Source organism: Marmota marmota, unplaced genomic scaffold (genome assembly GCF_001458135.2).
Source record: "Marmota marmota marmota unplaced genomic scaffold, marMar, whole genome shotgun sequence".
Lineage (NCBI taxonomy): Eukaryota > Metazoa > Chordata > Mammalia > Rodentia > Sciuridae > Marmota > Marmota marmota.
The window spans coordinates 19,264,036-19,270,095 of record NW_025999990.1 but is presented as its reverse complement, the minus strand read 5'-3'; positions in this window follow the sequence as shown (position 1 = coordinate 19,270,095).

Sequence of the window (6,060 nt, the reverse complement as noted above, 5' to 3'; positions counted from 1 at the left end):
TTGAAGGTGGTCGAGATACCTTCATGGCGGAAAAAAGATTGCTTTATTGCATCATTCGAAGCCTAGTTAATCTTAAAGGCATTACTTAAAAAATGGGAAGATAATAGGATAAAAGATATTTAGATAAAGAAGATTAAAAATTTAAAGTGAAAAACTTTAAAGACAGAAGTATAGAAAGTTAAAAAGAAAAAAGATAAAGAAGATGTAGAAAGATAGAAAAGATGTAGGAAGACAAGAATTTTAAACCCACAAAATAGGAAAAAAAAAAAAACTAGGAGGAAAATAAGCAACTAAGGGTAAATATACAAACCTTAGGAAAAAAAAAAAACTAGAAGATAGAAATAAGATAGAAAATGGTTGAAAATGTCAAGTAAGGTATTACACAGATAGAAAATGCAAAAAGCTAAGACAACTATTAGATACAGACATACTTATTAAAGCAAAAAGAGGGAATTGGAAAGGGGTATATATCCCCCAAAGATAAACTTAAAATAACCCTTTTTACTCTAAACTTTTTAAATTTGGATTCATCAGGACTTAGTGCTGCGGAAAGGCATATGTATCCAAAAAATGTACATAAGCCTAAAGTACTTTGGAAAGATATTCTAACAGGACAATGGAAAGGTCCTGACCCAGTGATTGTCTGGAGTCGGGGGTCTGTTTGTGTTTTTCCACAGGGAGAACAGCAGCCCATTTGGATTCCAGAGAGATTAACTAAAACAGTTTCTACAGATCGAAAAGAAGATGATTTGACTCAAATCCATAACAGCTGATATCCAGAACTCCAGCTTGGCCATTCTTACATCTGCGACAGTGATTAACCAGGATGCTTTTTTCAATAGCTATTTTATTATTGCATTTTTCCACATCATAAGGTTCTATTTTTATTTTTTGAGCTCATACAAACCTAGGTTAATGTTTTTCTGATCAGTTTTATTTTTTGACTGTGGAGTTTTTAAACATTGCAATGGAGATTTCACCCAGGTAAAGCTACAAGGCCTTTACTATTTTCTTATGTGTTGTACGTTTGTGTACACTCTTGTGTTTTGTGTTGTATGTCTGTATGTGCGTATGTCCATATTTCTTATATGAGGAGCGCTCATGAAAAAATGGATCCGAATTATTATTATTTTTTTTTATTCACGTGATTTAAATGGTTTAATTTAAATTAGGTAAACAGCTGTTAAGGATTGTTTTTAAAGGAGGTTAACAGATCTGTTTGTTTACTAATTTAAATTAGGTAAACAGCTGTTAAGGATTGTTTTTAAAGTAGGTTAACAGATCTGTTTGTTTACTTTCACCTTTCCTTTTCATTATATTTAATAATTCTTTTCAGGATAATGTCTTTTTAGCATCATTGCCAGAATTCCTATCTTCATCCCAGTGCCGGTGAAGACAAAGATAAAACCAGACTACAGCTTCTATGATAGCTATCACAGTAAACTGTATAAACTGATGCATCAATGAATATAACTCAACAAGTAATGCTCAATCAAGGAGTTAACTTACTTTGGGAGGAAACGGATTTTGGGAGGAAATGGACATATTGATAGATTCCTCCGCTTTGAACTGCTTGCAGAACTTGCCTGGACTATGTAACTATCGTTTGGTGCAGCGAATTGTGGTAATGCTGGCATATCTTTGCTGATGGTGTCACTAGTGATGCAATTTTTATTTCCTTGCCAGCGCACCCCATGTTAATTGTGGTAGTGCTGGCATATCTTTGCTGATGGTGTCACCAGTGATGCAATTTTTCCCAAGGAGCCGTCAATTGGCTTGGTGTCGTGGCATTTCTGTATCCTCCTCCCTTCTGCTAGTGATGGTCTAAAATTTGGGGGCCAATGGCTGTATGCTGGACCGGTAGTCAGTGACGGGTATGATCCAATTGCAGTGGTATCAACCTAAGACAGGAGGCTGACGCCTAAAGGTCAGTTTTCCGATGACGGGTAAGAACCATATGTTGAATTGGACAACCTACCAGGCACGGTCCTTAAGCCACATTGCTTGTTGTTTAATTAATCAGAAGGGGGGAGATGCTGGGAGCCATTAGCCAAGTAGGTATGACAATTTCCTTGCCAGCGTACCCCATGTTGCTGACATTTTGCAGTGACATTGAATGTAGTTGACCTTGCTCAAGGACCAGGGCGGATTAGGGTGTTCCCGGTTTAACATAATCGGGTTTAGGGCGTTCCCAGTTTAGGTTCCAGGTTTAAGATTATTCCTGCTGGGAATAGGGCGTATCCTGCTGCCTAAGTTCCCCTTGAGTTCTCAGGGATTCAGAGTATATTTTGGAAGACAGATGCCCAGAGAGGTGAATTTGGGAGAGAACGTGGATTTGGGCAGAGAACGTGGATTTCCCCAGAACGTGTCTGTATACGGCTGGTGTGAGTTCGGGAATAAAGAGTTGCTGTTTGAATCTACAAGCTGTGTGGTGGCTCGTGATTTTGTGCCCAGCCAGACTGCGGCACAGCACAGACACCAGACTGGCAACCTCCTCCTCCTGTGAGGTCATCAGTCACCAAAAGGCGCAGTGAAGCCATTATTGCTCCCACCAAAACTCACTCAGGGCTTCCAGGCCAAGGCAGGGACTTGGGCCATGCTGGCCTCCTCCAGATGGGAAGATCCGGTGCCTCTAGTACTTCCCTCCTTTCAGAAGCCTACTCTGAGCTCTGCAGGCCTTAGTCCACTTTAAAGTTACCCTCATGCCATGGGGCAGTTCATCTGTCTCCTGGGTGTCAACCTGGTCTTTCAGCTCCTGCAGGCAGGTGGCTTCTCGCCCCCAGGACTCTGGTGGGTGTCCACCAGGCCTTCAATCAAGGTGAGGGGGCAAGGACACAGCTCAGTGGTAGAGCATGTGCTTAGCATGTGTGAGGCCCTGGGTTCCATCTCCAGGACACAAAAATAAAATAAATAAATGTAAGGACTAATGGGGGTGCTTTCTCCCTGGAAAGGCCCCAGAGGGAGCAGAGAGACCAAATGGGAAGAAAGGAGAAATATTTCCTTTTGCTCCTGTCTTAGGCACGTGTGATTAGGAGAAGCAAAGCTGGAAACAGAAGAAACCTTCTGGTCTCCATTTCTTAGGTGTGACAAGTCAGGCGATCCTGGCTACTCAAGGCTCCGGTTACCGAGTGCCAGTGTCATTTCCCCCCAAGACCCCTACTTCCTCCACTCGGCAACCAGCAGCTTTTCCGACTCCAGATGGCAGGTTGGGTCAAGGCCAGCTACAGTGTAGGGAAGGCCAGTCTCAGATGAGGGCCACCTAAATCCTGGCCTCCTACTTGGTAACTCCAGTTTGAGGACCCACAGTCCCCATTCTAGCCAGAAACGCCCATCATCGGAGGCTGCTCTGGAGAGCTTTCAATGAGACAAAAACATCAGGGTTAGAGCAGAGGACGAAGAGGATCTTGGGAAGGTCAGTGAAGGCTTATTAGACTGGAGGTAAAGCAGAGAGCCAGCTCCGAGGACGTGAAAAGTAGGAGATCAATTTGATGGATAGCCATGTGGGATTTCAGGGTCCCGTCCAGAGAGGCAGTCTTGGGTGGGGTGACTCAGTATGGGGGTCTTTGGAAAGCAGAATGGGGAGGGGGGAGAATATAAATCAGCTGATGGGAGGGAGTGGTAGTAGGCAAAGACTAGAACTGGGCCAAGGTTCCTTGAGGACAAACCTAACTTATTTCCCACATTAGCACGGAGGCTCCACCCACCCCACTTTGGGATCCCTTCCTATGACACAGGTTCTGCTGGTCTGAGTCTACTGAAAGGAAAATTCAGGGCTCATTCTTATTGGCCTCAAAGACCTTGGGACTGGAAAGACTCGACCATTACTGAGCACCTTCCATGTGACAGGTCCAGTTGAAGTACATTATGATCACTGGTTCTCACAAGGTCAAGAAAGCTGTTGAATAAGATGCCAAAGGTCACCCCACCTGGAGGTTAAGTCAGCTTCCCAAGGTTGCAGAAGCGGGAAGGATTATGCTGGGGATTGACACCTAGGGGTCAGGCTAACTTGAGAGCCCTTGTCCATACTGCCTGGTTCACCCAGGCCCATGCCCCTCTGTGGGGCCTGCCCTCCACGGACAGTTCACATTCTACACATTGCTCAGCCTCTCCTCACCTCTGGGGGTGTGGTTTAAAGCCGGAGCAAAGCCAAGACCCAGACAATTGCATTCTTGATTCTTTGCAGATGGCGGCCTATCACACAATGTGCAGAATTGCACTGACAACGAGGTAAGGAAATGAGAATTTGCTGAAAGAAGAGAATCCAGTACTATTAGTTAATATTTGGTAAACCCAGGAAATTGTCCAGATGTTAAAGCATAAAAATAACTCACTGCTGAGCCAATGAGGCATAAATGCTAAGAGGCACAACCCAGCAGGAGGAGTCAGGTGTGCATAAATGCCTTCCTTTGGTGGTGGGGGAGGGCTGGGCCTGGCACCCAGACAACTGCCTTCAGATACCCACTGCGCCTTTTACCAGCTCTTGGCTAAGGAGGATCTCTGCTGAAGTCTCTGGACCCACTGCCTTCCCCCAGCTGGGGAGCAGGGAGCGGGGAGCGGGGAGCTGGGCGCTGAGACACCCACCATGACCTTAGTCCAAGAATCAAATGAGCCTCCCTCCAACAGGATGTGGATGTACGTGGTGCTTTGCTTTCCACCAATGTCTGGGAGTTCAGGGTCCCAAGCCCAGAGGACAAGCTCTCCATGCTAAACAAAATCCCATCCTTCCAGCCCAGGCCTAGCCCCACCTCTTCTGGGAAGCCTGTCCCAGGCTCCTTCTGCCCTCCACATTCACCCTCTAGCCAGCCCCGGATGGCTGCACTAACCTCTCCCCCAACAACCTGCCCCCTTCTCTGTCCTGCCAAATCTCCAGGGCCTTCAGAATTAGCTTTCTTCCCTCACATTTGGAGGCTTTGTGCCCTATGGCCTTAGTGAGATACCAGCCACTTCCTTTATCTTTGTCAAAAGTCTTAGCGATTTTTTGCTCAAGTACCGCCTCCTCCAGGAAGCCTTCCCAGAGCCTCTTCCACCTGACCGCCCTCCATCCTGGTTGGCTCCTCCTCCAGGGGTTCCATAGCACTTTGTGTTTATCCCTATGTTAAGCGCTGACTATCTCCTATACTTTCACTGAGGGTGGCTCTTATACTAGACTGAATTTGAGGGCACACACTGAGGATCTTATTGTATCTAATTACAACAGGAGTGCCTGGTCTATGGGGAGTGTTCACCAAATGTTATGAGAAATCATCAGTAAATGGATTTCTATACGTTCTATATATCCCAGTTCCTCCAATGCCTTCCTGACCCCCCTGCCTGGTGAAGCTACAATATCATATTTCTCTTGAAGGCCTCCGTGCCAAGTTCAGTTTTAAGCAAAACTGTGGTGATCTCTGGTTAAGGAATGACTGGATTATGCACTGCATCAAATTCTTGTAGCTACCATGTCCCAGTCTTTAGCATGGCCAATGGAAAATTAATTGGTCGCAAAGTGCATATCTAATTACAACATCCCGCCCCTGCCACAGAGATGCGCAAATGTTAATCATAACATATGCATCTCAATAACCGTCGGTGGCACTTACTGCAGCATTAATAACGCCACTTGGGCCCCCCAGTGCTTACACAAAGCTCTCTTTTATCTGCCATTAGAACAGGCTTTGCACTTTGCGCGCGGAAGTCCTCATCCTTGGAGCTTTCTTGACTCTAAAATGTAGAGTTTCCCTGCCAGCCTGCACCGCGCTTCCGCCCCCACTGTAGAGGTCGCCACCCAGGGCTGCGCCAGCGCAGGGGATCGTTGGGCGACCTGTTTCGGGGATGCTAGATTTGGCTGTCTCGGCGACTCAGGCGGCATCCCCGGCGTCACCCGGCTCTCCAGGGCCCGCCATCCCGGGAAAGAAAGGCGAACTACATTACCCAGCAGGCCTCCCGCCGCTCTCTTCCCTTTCAAGTCTTTGCACGTGGCCGGAGGGGGAGGCGGGGCCTGGACGTCACTCTCCTACATTCTCTTTCCCTGTGTCAGAACCGGGATCATTTTTTTTCCTTCCTCTACTCCCTCCCCCCTAC